The following is a 15,651-nucleotide window of genomic DNA, read 5'->3' as shown; positions in this document are numbered from 1 at the left end:
GAATTCATGCCAAACTTTGCTTGTTCCAAAATCTGTCTTTGTTTTTTGGGTTTTTTTTTAAGGTCATACTATTTGTAGGTAGGTGGGATAATGTTTGGCCTTCAAATTTATTGTTGGTTGGTTATTTTCTTTCTACATAGATGAGAACAAAGGACTCATAGAAACAGTAGTTTAACATATGCTTAAAAAAAAAAAAGAGTGTAGAGTATTGGATGAGGTGATTGGTCACCCCAAGGAGCTAGATTCTGAATAGTATTGCAGCCCTTTGATTGGAGGAGCTGAGAGATTTTCCAGTGTTGGATATATATTTTCAAAAAGTAAAATATTAGTGTAGAATGAATTCTAAGCCTGCCATTACTGATGAGTAAGGCTGCGAGTTTGTCACGGAAGTCACGGATTCTGTGACTTTCCAGGACCTACGTGACTTCTGCAATAGCCAGTGCGGTCAGCCCAGGGGCCACCTGAGCAGCTCGGGCAGCCCCTGGGCCAACCACACCAGCTGCTGCAGGGGCAGTCTCAGGCCACTGCTCCCCCAGCAGCAGACGTTTGGGTGCGTGTGGGAGGGGGCTCAGGGATGGGGCACAGGAGAGGGTGATGACTCTGGGAAGTGCTTACCTTGAGGGGTGCATGCCAGCCCTGTCAAATCCCCCCCCAGCAATAGTGGGGGTCCTAGCCCACCCCGAGCACCTGCAGTGCCCCCCAGACCACCCCCCCAAGCACCTGTGGTGCTCCCCGGGTGCCATCCCCCCACAAGCACTCCCCAACCAAGATTTATTCGGGGATATATAGTACAAGTCATGGACAGGTCACAGGCTGTGAATTTTTGTTTAGTGCCCGTGACCTTTCCATGTCTTTTACTAAAAATACCGGTGACTAAAATGTAGCCTTATTGATGAGGTATAACACAACTGCTCTTGTTAAACAGAAACAGTTTCTATGTCCATAACCTACCTTATCTTGCCAATGCACTTTTGTTTGTGCATCAGCATCATTGCCTGAGGCCAGCACAACTGTTACAGAGCCAGAAGGGGGAGTACAAGTACAGCACATTGAGCCAAATTCTACCTTCCTCTACTTACATCTCTCACTGAAGTCAGTATAAGTAATATACCTGTTTCCAGAGCTGGAATTTGCCCCATTTTGTTTATGTGCAGGAAGGTCTGCCAGACTAGTGGCTATACACCTATATTTTAGCATCTCTTTGTCATGAAGTTGTAGATTACAATCAAAGATTTTTTTTCTGATTACATTGTAACAGCTTTAATGTAATGTTTGGACCTAAAATGTTCACATTGTCATGTCATGTGATGCTGACTTCATGGAAAAAAATTAGGGATGCTTAGCACCCACTGGAAGCCAGCTTCCCCCCAGAGCCTCCCTCCTGCCACGATCAGCTATTCCGTTGCATGCAGGAGGTGCTGGCGGGGGAAGGGGGAGGAGCAGGGACAAGGTGTGCTTGGGAAGAGGGGGCAGAACTGGGTGGGAAGTAGTGGGGTGGGGGCACAGTGGGGGTGGGAAATGGGCAGGTGGGGGCTCAGGAGAAGGGGTTGGGTGGGGGCAGGGCCTGGGACAGAGCAGGGAGTTGAGCACCCCCGGTACTCAGACTAAGCCGGCACCTGTAGTAGGCACTACTTTGATACTGCAGTGACTGGTGCTTTGTTGGTACTCAAGAGCTGCTGCAGAACCTAAGAGGCCCACCTTAGGGAGTCAGTGCCTAAAATTCAAATATATTTTCTCTTTTCTGTGTAACTAAGACTCAGGAGGTCAGCTGAGAGCTCATTGTGGGCACCAAGATGTGCAGTTGCCCTTTGTATTTGGGAGAAGGCATATTCAAACTCTGTACATGGGAGAAGGTTGGTTTATGACAAATAGAGACTATGTAAATATTCTTTGAAAAAAGTTAAGCCTTAAAAGACATCTCCTCCTCAATACTATGGGTTGTGTCTGGTTGTTCCTCGAAGGAGGGAGCAGGGATAAGGACCACCCATCTCACTGAACTCTTGAGCAGCACCAGATCACAACTTCAGTTCCTGTGTTTGGTAGGGCACACGGACCATTCCCTCCTTATGATTGGTGGGACACAAGACACTTCCAGAAAGGTAAGACATGGCCCTCCCACTCTATACAGCACAGCCTTCTGGGGTTGGGAGTGTGCCCCACAGCTCCTGAAGCAACATAGCATATGTGTGCCTTGTAGCTCCAAGAAGGCAACTTTCCCCTTTAGAGTTCCTCTTGGGTCAGTGCAGTTGAATGCACTGGTTCAAAGGCTTAGACAGGGACTAGTACTATAAATGTCATTATATCTCAGTAGAGGATTTGGGAGGCCACCCAGATAGGTTTGAGTACTTTATACAAATGTAACCCCTGTGGCATTTACCTTGGTTCCTGGATCTCTATGCAAGTAACTCAGGGGGAGGTGCTGTCCCTGGATGGTAGGAGGACTCAGGGCAGACTCAGAGTCTGCTAGGCAACCAAGATGGAGAGAGGAGAGACACTATTTTGAATGATGGGCCCCTGATGGTTCAGGGGAGTTATAGCCACTGTGCCTGGATGGCCATCAACACACCTCATCAGAGAAGGAGCAGCTTTCGAAGGTATCAAGTATCAGAGGGGCTGTGTTAGTCTGTATCCACAAAAACAATGAGGAGTCTGGTGGCACCTTAAAGACTAACAGATTTATTTGGGCATAAGCTTTCATGGTTAAAAAACCCACTTCTTCAGATGCATCTGAAGAAGTGAGTTTTTTACCCATGAAAGCTTATGCTCAAATAAATCTGTTAGTCTTTAAGGTGCCACCAGACTTCTCATTGTTTATTTGAAGGTATGAATAAAAGGCTCATGGCACGGCCACAGCTGGCCCAGGTCAGCTGACTCAGGCTCATAGGGCTTGGGCTGTGGGGCTATAAAATTGCCATGTAGATGTTCAGGCTTGGGCTGGAGCCCGGGGCTCTGAGACCCAACAAGAGGGTAGGGTATCAGAGCCCAGGCTCAGGCCAGAGCCTGAATGGCTACACAGCAATTTTTAGCCCGCAGCCCTTGTCTGAGTCAGCTGACCTGGGCTCTGAGACTTGGTACCATGGGATTTTTCCTGCAAGCCAGACACACTCTGAGAGAAAGGGGCTTGAAGGTTAGAGTTCAAATGATGGGCAAGAATAAAGCCCAGGAAAGTAGAGGTAACCTGACCAGTAAAGAAAGTCTTCAGTAAAATGCCCATCCTTGGGAATAGTATGAGAGGGGGGAAGCCACTCTGAGAGAGGGTCTGGAGCCAGCCACTGAAAAGGTAGGACTTGCTGTTCGGTGAGCTTGGAAGTCCCAGGCCTGCATGCAGGGTTCCCTGAGAACAGGCTTCTGGGTACCTGGAAGCAATCTCTCTAATGCTAAACTGTATTATACAGTTCAACCACTAGGTGACAGTATTTGCAAAATACCTTATTTAAACAAATTTCAGCCATACCTGGCAGAGCATTAAAGGATCTTATGAGGAACCCATCTTGTGTGTATAAGTAAGCTCTACAGCCAGTCCATATCTGGTACAGGAACATGACATGATGTCAGGAGTAATCTAAGAACAGAAACAGAAGGAACAAAGCAACAGAGGTTGGAGGATCTTATGAACATCCCACACTTCAGTGCCCCAGAGAATTTCAGCTTTGACAAACCTTCACAGTAGACAGACTGGAAGCAGTATTTTGCAAGACTTTGAATTGCAAACAAACTCCACAAAGAAACAGATGATGTACAGGTATCTTTAATTTATGCTATGGGGAAGCAAGCAGAGCATATCTTTAAATTCTTTGAATTTACGGAAGACAGTCACAAAGATAACAAGTAAGGATTCTGGTTTTGTTTGATGCATACTTTATACCTCAGAGAAATGCCGTTTATGAGAGAGCATGTTTCCACCAGAGAATTCAAGAACCAGGGGGAAATGTTGAATATTTTATAAGAGATTTGCATTCATTGGCTGAAAAATCTGATTATGGGAATGCAAAAAATGAAAATATCAGATAAAAACCTATCACAGCTGTCATCATGCCTCAGCGGGTCCCAGCTGAGAATGTCAAATTCAGGACAGACTGCTGAGAAATAGAGCAGACTCACCCCAAACTGGTGGTTATTCTGTCATTAGATTATACTATGCCAGTAACAAAAGTGAACTTCTGGTTAACAAGAAGTCAAAAATGTAGTCTCCTTAGGCATTCCAGCCCTTGGCTCATCACTCAGACACTGGACTTTATGATGAGTAGTTACTGAAAACCAATTTAATCAGATATAGGGTCCTTCTAATCCCAATGGATCAGCCATTTAGCCAGGTCAATATATAACTCAGATTTTACCCAAGAAAAAGATGCCAATCTTTTAATAACGAAAAATTAAAGGTTTAATAATATAAAACAGAAGAGAGTTATAAATGTTTAAGATATCATATAAAGACTTTGCAATCACTTATATGTATATCAGGTTTGTAGCAGTGATGGAATAAACTGCTAGCTTGCACAAGTCTCTCTGGAATTATCCAAACAGATTGGGAGTCATCAGTCCTTTTTCAGAGCTTCCTTGATAGAAATCTAGTACAGAGAAATGAAGCGGGAAATGAAGACAAAATGTAAATGTCCCAGGTGCGTTTTTTACATCCTCTGCCATCTGAATAGAAATGTAATGTCCCAAACAAAGTCCGCAGCCCGTGTTTGTGAAAAGTTAGTGGCCCAAGATGGAGTCCAGGGTCACATGAACATATCACATGTTCTTACATAGTTTGCTGAGTCACAGTCAGAGTTTGAGGTGTCCACCGGAAGACCTACTGGATGGGGTGAGTTTCTTCTATGGCCCATTATTAGAGTGAAGTGTCCTTAATGGGCCATCAACACATAGCTGTCTAGTCTTGATGTAAATCCTATCTGGTGGTTGTTACCCAGGAATACAACACATGTATAAGATACACATACATAATCAATATTCATAACTTTATATACAAAGATGATACATGGATATTAACCAGGATAATTGTAACCCTTCTGCCTCTCTGAGTTGGCAGCAACAAGGGCCGGGTTCAGTATCCAGGGGTTCCGTTTCAATAACACAATGCATAACCGGCTTGAGCCCCCACCCAGTGACCTGGGACACTTACATACCACACCCCCCCGGGCGCCTCCAGGAGGCAATAATTCCCCTCTCGCAAGCACGGAGTCTGTGTAAAGCAAAATCCTTTTAATAAAGGAAGGAAACAGTGAGGCATCCCATTGGAGAAACACCACAAACAGGATTATAACACAAACCATAAGCAAAAACCCACCTCCAAGTACTTTTGGCAACGTCCTTTCCCCCTTAGGGTCTTAAGCCCAATCACCCCGAAGTCCAACAACCCAAAAGTCTCTGGTTAGTGCCACCCCAGAATTCAAAAGTTTATCTGCAGAGTTTTACCCCCCAAGCCTGAGTGGAAATGGGGTTGTGGGGGGGAGTCCACACAAGGTGTTAAGGGGCACCTTACGTGGGCCAGGGCCAACTGCTCCGCCTCTCCGTGGAGTTCTGCTGCAGCCTTCACCACGACCAGCTCCACTACACCAGCTGTGCCGCTCCTCCAGCCATACCTGCAAACCACTTCACTCCACTCACTGTTCCATGGGCTGCTCCAACATGCTGCAAACTGCTCCACTCTGCCAGCTGCTTAACAATAGGTCTTCAGGCTCCCCCACCAGTTAACACAGCACTCAGTGATCTCAGCTCAGCTCTTTCAGTGATTTCAGCTCTTAGTAGGGGAGCCCTGGTGCTGGTGCACCATTGGACCAACATGAATTCAGCTCAGCAGTCTCTAGATGGACTCCTAATGGAATCAAAATTAGCTCTACTCTTTTACAGTGGAGAGAGGAGAATGTGTAATTGGTGTTCCAGGCCCTCAAAAGGGGCCCATATCATCAGGTACACACACCAGTCCCCAACCTCTCTCAATTCACTGGGTTTTGGAACTCATGTCCCTTGTCTAGCAAGCGTCACTTAATTTATATTGAGACATCTCTGACATAAAGCAGTCTTGTAGTTCCTCATTCACATAATCAGGTGGCAACACTTTATTTATCCTGCCCCAATAACAAAGAAATTGGGGATCCCAGAGCTGTCAAAATAACCATCTCAGGCTGCCTTGGGCTATGCTGGGTGTGCCCATGCAAATATCTGAGATTTCACACTTCCTGAAATTCTTTCCACACTTCCCATAATTCACCACCAGATGTCAGGGTAGAGCTCATCCTGACTTTGCTTACATAATCATATTTGATAGACTGTAATTTTCCCAGGACTTCCTAGCTTCTACCTCCTCGACCCTTTAAATAGCCCCCAGAGCCCTGCTGCTGGAGCCCTGGGTTAGCGGCAGCGGGTCTCCGGTGGCTATTTAAAGGGCTCAGAGCAGTAGAGGCAGCGGGAGCCCTGGCCCTTAAATAACCCCCAGAGCCCCACTGCCACTACCCCAGGGCTCCGGCAGTGGGGCTTTGGCAGCAATTTAAAGGGCCTGGGGCTCCAGCTGTTGCTGGGAGCTCCAGGCCCTTTAATTGCAGCGTGGGGAAGCCGGGCCGCCCCGGTATGGTGCACCAGCTCTTGCTGGTATGCCGTACCGGCGTGTACAGGCTTACTTTCACCTCTGCATATAGCGTACATACACCTTGCTATCCCATTACTTCATAAAGTGGAAACAAAATAAAATAGGATGGAGCACACTGACATAACGGAGAAAAATCTCAGACAACACCATGATGTGCCCTAAGGATACCAGTTATAAACAAAAATGGAAAAATATTAATCTGTGTGAATCTTCAAAGACTTAATGAAGCAGTTATGGGAGAAAAATATATCCTCCCAACACTGGGATGACTTTCTCCCCAAAGTAAAAGGAATTACAGTATTCTGCAAAGTGGGTGCCTCGAGTGGATTCTGGCAAATTCTTTTAGCCAAAGAAAGTGCTAAACTGACTACACATATCACACATTTTGAGAGCTTTTGCTTTCAAAGGTGACCTTTCGAAACTACCAGTGGAATTGAAATTTTCTAAAGAACGATGCCAGAACTGTTAAACACAAGGGAGTTATAGTTTTCATGGACAATGTTCTGATATATGCATCTTTGATGGAAGAACACAAAAAACCCTCAATGAATTCCTAGGCATAATCAGTCAGTCTAGACCAAAGCTAAACAAGGAAAAATGCTTTTTCTGTCTACCCCAAATCAAGTTTTTTGGACAGACAATAAACAAAGATGGAAACAGTCCTAGCCCTGAGAAAGTACAAGCACTTTGAGAATTGAATGCATAATTTAATGTACCAGAACTGAGAGGTATACTAGAGATAGTAAATTATTTTGGTCGATACCTACAAGCCCTTTCTACAACGAAAAAAACCATTGACTGAATTGTTCATAGTGAAGATGCATTTGACTTTGGGGCCAAATCAAGAAACTGCCTTCTAAAACGTCAAAGAAATGAGCTCAACAGCTCCAGTTTTCAAGTACTATGATGTGCACAATCTCACACCACAAGCTACAGCCTGTGTGGTATGTTGTTGCAACAATATGGCTCTGAGTGGAAGCCAGTTGCAGTTTGTTCTCACACACTTACAGAACCTGAAAAATGATATGCACAAATTGAAAAGGTGTGCCTGGCAAGTGTATAGGCATGTCATAGTACAATTCCCCACTCTGAACCTTAGAGTCCAAAAGATGGGGTACCAGCATGAATTCCTCTAAGCTCAATTACCAGCTTAGGACCTGTAGCGCTGCCACCAACCAGGAATTCCAGTGCCTGGTACACTCTGGTCCCCACAAAACCTTGCCCAGGGACCCCCAAGACCTGGATCTTAACATAAGGAAAGTAAACCCTTTCCCTCACCGTTGCCTCTCCCAGGCTTCCCCTCCCTGGGTTACCCTGGAAGATCACTGTGATTCAAACTCCTTGAATCACAAAACAGAGAGGACAATTCACCTTCCTCCTTCTCTTTCCCCCTCCCAGACTCTTCCTGAGAGAAAGTAATCCTGGCACAGAGAGAAATTAACCTCTCTCTCTCCCTTCCCTCCTTTCTCCCCACCAATTCCCTGGTGAATCCAGACCCAGTCCCCTGGGGTCTCACCAGAATAAAAAAAAACAATTAGGTTCTTAAACAAGAAAAGCTTTTAATTAAAGAAAGAAAAAACAGTAAAAATTATCTTTGTAAATTTAAAAAAAATGGAATAGGTACAGGATCTTTTAGCTATAGGCACTGGGAATACTCTCCCAGTCTAAGTATTCAAGTACAAATTAAAATCCTTTCAGCCAAAATACAAATTTGAACTCCTTTCAGCCAAATGCACATTTGCAAATAAAGAAAACAAACATAAGCCTAACTCGCCTTATCTACCTAGTACTCACTATTTTGAATCTATAAGAACCTGTATCAGGGAGATTGGAGAGAAACCTGGTTGCACGTCTGGTCCCTCTGAGCCCCCAGAGTGAACAACAACCAAAATCTAACAGCACAGCACAAAAACTTCCCTCCCTCAAGATTTGAAAGTATCCTGTCCTCTGATTGGTCCTCTGGTCAGGTGACAGCCAGGCTTACAGAACTTGTTAACTTGTCAAAGAGATATAAAGTATTTCTGTGCTATTAGCTTTTCTTATCTGTTTATGACACGCCACCCAAATCGCTGACAGTGTGGAAGTACACTGGCAATGATTTCTCCCTAGAACTTTAAAATAAACAGATCAATAAACACATGCATCCTTACATATGCCACTAATTAAGTAAAACTACAAGATTTTTCACATTGTAAGGACAATTTTTAACCAGTTGATTTTAGGGAAATTTCATAGGAGAGTGCATCAACTTCTTGATCTGTTGCCACTGCAGACCTTTCAGGGTTGTGGAGACGTTTACCTCTTCCACGCCACCATCACTTCATTGTAGACACCGTCAGGCCACTCAGCATCATCTTCTCCCTGGGCTGTAAACTGACAAATCTGCAAGTCTCTGGAATAAAAGGGCTTGAGAGAATTAACGTGGTACACTTTGGGCTTTAGGGGGGAATTGGGAAATGCTATGAGGTAGTTAACAGCTCCCAGGTGCTCTTGGACCTTGAATGGCCCTTCCCATGATGCTTCCATTTTATGGGCCTGTTGCGCCTTTAAGACCATAACCTGGTCTCTTACCTTGAAGGAATGCTCTCTGGTATGTCTATCATACCAGGCTTTTTGCTCTTTTTGAGCATCCTTTAGGTTTTCTTTAGCAAGGGCTAAAGAGTGTCGGAGGGTATCCTGTAGGTTGCTCACAAAGTCCAGAATGTTAGTTCCTGGAGTGGGTGTAAACCTCTCCCATTGCTGCTTCACCAACTGTAATGGCCCTTTAACCTCGTGGCCATACACGAGCTGAAACGGTGAGAATCCTAAACTGGGATGTGGTACAGCCCTGTAAGCAAAGAGCAACTGCCGCAACACTAGGTCCCAGTCACTGGAATGTTCATTCACGAATTTACGGATCATGGTCCCCAAAGTTCCATTAAACCTTTCCACCAGGCCATTGGTTTGATGGTGGTAAGGGGTGGCAACTAAGTGATTCACCCCATGAGTTTCCCACAGTTCTTTCCTGGTCCCTGCCAGGAAATTTGTTCCTGAATCCGTAACGATATCGGAGGGCCAACCTACCCTGCCAAAAATGTCTGCTAGGGCCTGGCACACAGTTTTAGCCCTAGTGTTGCCTAGAGCCACTGCTTCTGGCCATCGGGTAGCAAAGTCTACAAAAGTCAATATGTACTGCTTTCCTCTGGGTGTCTTTTTTGAGAAAGGACCCAGAATATCCACAGCTACTTGCTGAAATGGGACCTCTATTATGGGGAGTGGTTGGAGAGGGGCCTTGGCCTAGTCTTGGGGCTTTCCCACTTTTTGGCATACCTCACAAGACCGGACATACTTGGCAACATCCTTGCCCATCCCCTCCCAGTGGAAGGACTTCCCCAACCTGTCTGTAGTTCTATTCACCCCAGCATGACCACTGGGATGATCATGGGCCAAGCTTAAGAGCTTCCCCCAGTACTTAGTTGGGACCACCAACTGTTTTTGTGGATGCCAGTCTTCCCGGTGTCCACCAGAAAGAGTCTCCTTATATAAAAGCCCTTGTTCTATAACAAACCGGGATCAGTTAGAAGAGCTGAGAGGCGGTGGGGTGCTCCGTGCCACCGCCCAAGCTTTCTGAAGGCTGTCATCTGCTTCCTGCTCAGTCTGGAACTGTTTCCTGGAGGCTGGAGACACCAGTTCTTCCTTAGACTGTGGTCTTGGGCTTGGTCCCTCTGGAAGCGATGTAGGCGATGAGGTTGTTTTCGTGGCTGGTGAACCGCTCTCCACTGGTGCACCAGGTGGTATTTCAGGCTCTGGATGAACCTCTTGGGTATGGTTGTCTGCTGTTTCTGCCAGTTCAGACTTGCTGGTGCCCTCTGGCGTTGGGGTTGAAGATGCGTTTGCAAGTGCTGGCATCAGTGCTGGCAATGGTTCTGCTGCTGGTTGCGTTTCCAGGTCCGGGTCTGGGACTGGAAGTACTGTGGCTGTTGCAGTTGTTGGCAGGGGATCCGGGTCCACTACCTCTGTCTGGGTCTCTTCTAACACAGACGGGGCCCCTGTGGACGGCTTAGGAACAGGGATGGGTCTGGAAGCTTGCCTGGCTTGGCTGCGTGTAACCATTCCCACCCTCTTGGTCCACTTTACCTGGTTGGCCAAGTCTTCCCCCAGTAGCATGGGGATGTGATAATTGTCGTAGACTGCAAATGTCCACATTCCTGACCAGCCTTTGTACTGGACAGGCAGTTTAGCTGTAGGCAAGTTTACCGCTTGGGACATGAAGGGGAAAATTGTCACTTGAGCCTTTGGGTTGATGAATTTGGGGTCCACCAAGGGTTGGTGGATAGCTGACACTTGTGCCCCCGTGTCTCTCCACGCGATAATCTTCTTTCTGCCCACTCTCAAAATTTCCCTTCGCTCCGAGGGTATTTGAGAGGCATCTAGGCCTGGGGATCTTTGGAGTGATGGAGATATAATGAACTGCACTCGGTTGGGGTTCTTGGGGCAGTTGGCCTTTATATGTCCCAGTTCATTACACTTGAAGCATCGCCCAGCTGACTGGTCACTGGGCTGAAGTGGGTTACTGGAGATTGGTGAGGTGAGAGAATAGGGCGTTGGCGGCTTTCCTTGGGTTGTAGGTGGGGTCCTGGGTTGCCCTCGGTGATAGGGTTTATTGTCGGTGTGCCCCCTGGGGTAGTCGCTCCCCTTGACAGTAGCTTTTTTCTTTTCTGCCACTTCCATCCATTTGGCTCCAATCTCCCCCTCCTCAGTTACCGTTTTGGGCTTCCTAGCTAGGATGTACCTTTCTATTTCTTCAGGAACACCATCTAAGAACTGCTCCATTTGTATCAGGAGGTGCAGTTCGTCCAGATTGTTAACCTTTGTTCCTGATATCCAGGCTTCATAATTCTTTGCAATGTGGTAGGCGTGTCGGGGGAATGACACATCTGGTTTCCATTTTAGGGCTCTGAACCACCGACGGGCATGTTCAGGTGTTATCCCCATTCTGTATCTGGCCTTGGTTTGAAAAAGTTTATAATAGTTCATTTTCTCCTTAGGCATTTCAGCCGCCACCTCTGCTAAGGGTCCACTGAGCAGTGGCCTCAATTCTACCACGTACTGGTCTTCAGAGATGCTGTACCCAAGGCAGGCTCTTTCAAAATTTTCTAAGAAGGCCTCAGTGTCATCACCTGCCTTGTAGGTGGGAAATTTCTTGTGCTGTGGAACCATTATTGGTGAAGGGTTGTTAGGATTGGCTGGGTTCTGTTGCTTAGCCTTTTCTAATTCCAGGGCCTGCCGGTGGGTTTCCCTCAGGAATTCCAATTCTCTTCTGTCGGCAGCCTCCTTTTCTCTTTCTCTTAGCTCCATCTCTTTTTGTTTTATTTCTAGTTCTTGTATTTTTTTTCCATATCTCACTTGTGCTCTGCGTCTTTGATTTGTTCCTCTGCCTCCAGTCTCGCTGGCTCCTGTTTTAGGGCATCCTTGGTAGTCATGGTTCCTGCTTTCTTGAGCTGGGGTGCCCTCTGCTGGTTTACTGTCTGAATTACTGTTCTTCTGCTGCCTGCTCTGTTGCTAAGCAACAGAGTGTTTCTAACAAGCCTTCCCAAATAAAACTAGAACAAAAGGGTACCTTTCATTTGCAAATGTGTTTTGCTGGTGTATGGTGACTCACAACTGGAGTCCCTTTGTTTAACAAAGATCCTTGTTAAACTCTAATGCCTCTGCCTTCAGGCAGTCTCTCTGCACAACCAGAAAGGAGAAAAGGAAAAAATTTTCTGGCTGTTTGTTTATTTTTAAAAACCCTCTCTCCTGCTTACAAACAGCTAGCAGAGAGAAAAGAGAGAGAAAAAATCCTACTGGCTTTTGCTTCTAAACCCAAACCTCTCAGTCTGCCTGCAGATAGCTAGCAGGGAGAGAAATAAAAACCTCACTGGCTTTTGGATTCTATCTTATCTATCTATCTATCTATCTATCCCATACACTGCACACCATGTCATGGTACAATTCCCCACTCTGAACCTTAGAGTCCAAAAGATGGGGTACCAGCATGAATTCCTCTAAGCTCAATTACCAGCTTAGAACCTGTAGCACTGCCACCAACCAGGAATTCCAGTGCCTGGTACACTCTGGTCCCCACAAAACCTTGCCCGGGGACCCCCAAGACCCAGACCCTCTGGATCTTAACACAAGGAAAGTAAACCCTTTCCCTCATTGTTGCCTCTCCCAGGCTTCCCCTCCCTGGGTTACCCTGGAAGATCACTGTGATTCAAACTCCTTGAATCACAAAACAGAGAGGACAATTCACCTTCCTCCCTCCTTTTCTTTCCCCCTCCCAGACTCCTCCTGAGAGAAAGTAATCCTGGCACAGAGAGAAATTAGCCTCTCTCTCTCCCTTCCCTCCTTTCTCCCCACCAATCCCCTGGTGAATCCAGACCCAGTCCCCTGGGGTCTCACCAGAATTAAAAAACAATCAGGTTCTTAAACAAGAAAAGCTTTTAATTAAAGAAAGAAAAAACAGTAAAAATTATCTTTGTAAATTTTAAAAAAATGGAATAGGTACAGGGTCTTTTAGCTATAGGCACTGGGAATACCCTCCCAGTCTAGGTATTCAAATACAAATTAAAATCCTTTCAGCGAAAATACAAATTTGAACTCCTTTCAGCCAAATACACTATTAAACTCCTTTCAGCCAAATGCACATTTGCAAATAAAGAAAACAAACATAAGCCTAACTCGCCTTATCTACCTAGCACTCACTATTCTGAATCTATAAGAACCTGTATCAGGGAGATTGGAGAGAAACCTGGTTGCACGTCTGGTCCCTCTGAGCCCCCAGAGTGAACAACAACCAAAATCTAACAGCACAGCACAAAAACTTCCCTCCCTCAAGATTTGAAAGTATCCTGTCCCCTGATTGGTCCTCTGGTCAGGTGACAGCCAGGCTTACAGAACTTGTTAACTCTTTACAGTCAAAGAGATATAAAGTACTTCTGTGCTATTAACTTTTCTTATCTGTTTATGACAGGGCATATGAGAACTTTTATAGATATCTGTATGGACTGGATTCATTTACACTGATAATAGACCATAAATTGCTTGTAACCCTCATCAACGGAAAAGACCTGGATCAAGCACCACTGAGATGCCAACATCTATTGCTAAGGTTAATGTGATTTAACCCAATTGCTAAACATCTTCCTGGGGAAAATCTGGTAGTAGCAGACCCTCTGTCAAGAAGCTCTGCATTTGTACTCAACTACCCATGAGTACAAAGATGATGTAAAGGCAGGGAATCGAACTGAACTCGAACCTGAACCCGGAAAATAGTTCAGATAGGTTTTTTGAGTGAACCGGAACTGAAACTGACCTGAAAATTCACACTCACATTGAACCTAAGCTGAAACCAACAATTCCCCCAAAACACCTAAAAAACCTGGTATCTGGTTCAAAATAACAGGGTTCAATAATCAGGTCCCAGGGAAGGGTCTTTTGGGGGTGCTGAGGAAGGGTCTCTCTCTGCTCGAAACCTAGAGAGAGAGGGGCAGAGACTATACTTCTCAGGATGCTATTGCAGGAGATGCAAAGAGAGGGAGGAGGGGGAGAGAGGGGTTCTGGGATTGATAGTCCTTCTGTCTGTTATGTCCAGGTAGAGGTCTGCCCATGGAAGGGAATTAAAACTCCCAGAACACCTCTCTTCTCTCTCCATCTCCTCCCTCTCCCCACGTTCTGCTGAGTGCTTGTTCCTGCTACGTAAGTCAGTGTATAAAGGGCATTTTCTGTGGTGAAATACAGGTTGTCACCTCAGTGGTCAAATATGACTGACAGAGTTCTGGAAGATGTTGTACGAATATGTGCAAATAACTTGTTTAAAATATATTTTTTCTAAAGTGAAAGAAATATTTATCTTTTTTTTTTTAGTAGAAGTTATAATGCAAGCATAAGAGTGTGTAACATTAGTCCTCAGGATATGTATCTGAACCACTTCAAACAGATTCAAAGTGATTGAACTGGTTACGAAACCATCATTCTAAGTTAGTGTCTAAATCAGAGAGTTAGGAAATATTGATGAACCCAAACCAGACCCTAACCAAACCTTTTAATGGTTCCAGTCCCTGCATAAATGTGTACGTGGATGCTGTGGACAGGAAAGACTACCTCATCTACAAAAAGTAATCTCGACAGACACGTAACTTCAGGAAGCTCTAAGTTACATTTGGGGTGGCTGGCCCAAGTATCCAAAGGACACTGTCGAAGTGACAAGAAACTATTTTTCAGTGAACAATTAAGTGAGTCAAATGGACAATTAACTGAGTCAAATGATTGAATATTCTTAATGGCATCATAATTGCAAACAAAATGAGACGAAAAAATCCTAAACCTTATCCATGAAGGTTCAAGAATTAACTAAATGCCATGAATGAGCCAACCAGTTAGTGTGGTGGCCAGGCATCAGCAAGGACATAAAGACCAAAGTATCTGCACATGAACACTGCAGAACTAATAGACCAACACAACACAAGGAACCTTTACTAACAACACATCTACCAGACAGACCATGGCAGAGACTAACTGTAGATTTATGCGAATTCAGAGGACATCATTACCTGATCATCATGGACTGTTTTTCCTGGAATATTGAAATAATGTTAGTGTTATTGAGAAACTGAAGTGTGCTTTTGTTCACTTTGGTATTTCAAAAAAACTAGTGATGGACAATGGACTGCAATTCACTGCAGCAGAATTTAAATAATTCCTAAAGAAATATGATTTTGATCATATTACTAGCAGCCCACATTACCCACAAGTGAATGGAGAGGCCGAGAGAGCTGTACAGACAGCCAAGAAAATCCTACAGCAGGAAGATCCATTAATTGCTCTTATGTGTTACAGATCAACACCAACAGCAGCTATTGGATATAGTCCAGCCCAACCCCTGATACAAAGACAACACAGGACTACTGTTTCAACTTTGGAAAAGAACCTATTTTCAAAGTGGCCAGACCTGAAGAGAGTAGCCAAATCAGATAAAAAAAAGGTTATAAGAGCTTATGAACCCTTTTTCAATGGACATCACTCAGTTAGAGAACTGC

The 15,651-nt window shown here is 45.1% G+C and overlaps 2 long non-coding RNA genes across 2 annotated transcripts in view; both read left to right on the top strand.

Annotated features, from left to right (window-relative positions):
- LOC115656326 overlaps positions 1-15,651 on the top strand; it is a 73,547-nt gene that overhangs the window by 15,147 nt on the left and 42,749 nt on the right. The gene's annotated exons all lie outside the window — the stretch shown is intronic.
- On the top strand, positions 1,921-4,970 carry LOC115656322. Its single transcript, XR_004001628.1, has 3 exons — positions 1,921-2,099; positions 3,537-3,742; positions 4,462-4,970. It is a non-coding gene; the product is annotated as an uncharacterized LOC115656322 (long non-coding RNA).

Source organism: Gopherus evgoodei, chromosome 1, assembly GCF_007399415.2.
Source record: "Gopherus evgoodei ecotype Sinaloan lineage chromosome 1, rGopEvg1_v1.p, whole genome shotgun sequence".
In the NCBI taxonomy this organism is placed as follows: Eukaryota; Metazoa; Chordata; order Testudines; family Testudinidae; genus Gopherus; species Gopherus evgoodei.
Note: the sequence above shows the minus strand (reverse complement) of the source record. Positions and strands in the feature narration are given on the sequence as shown.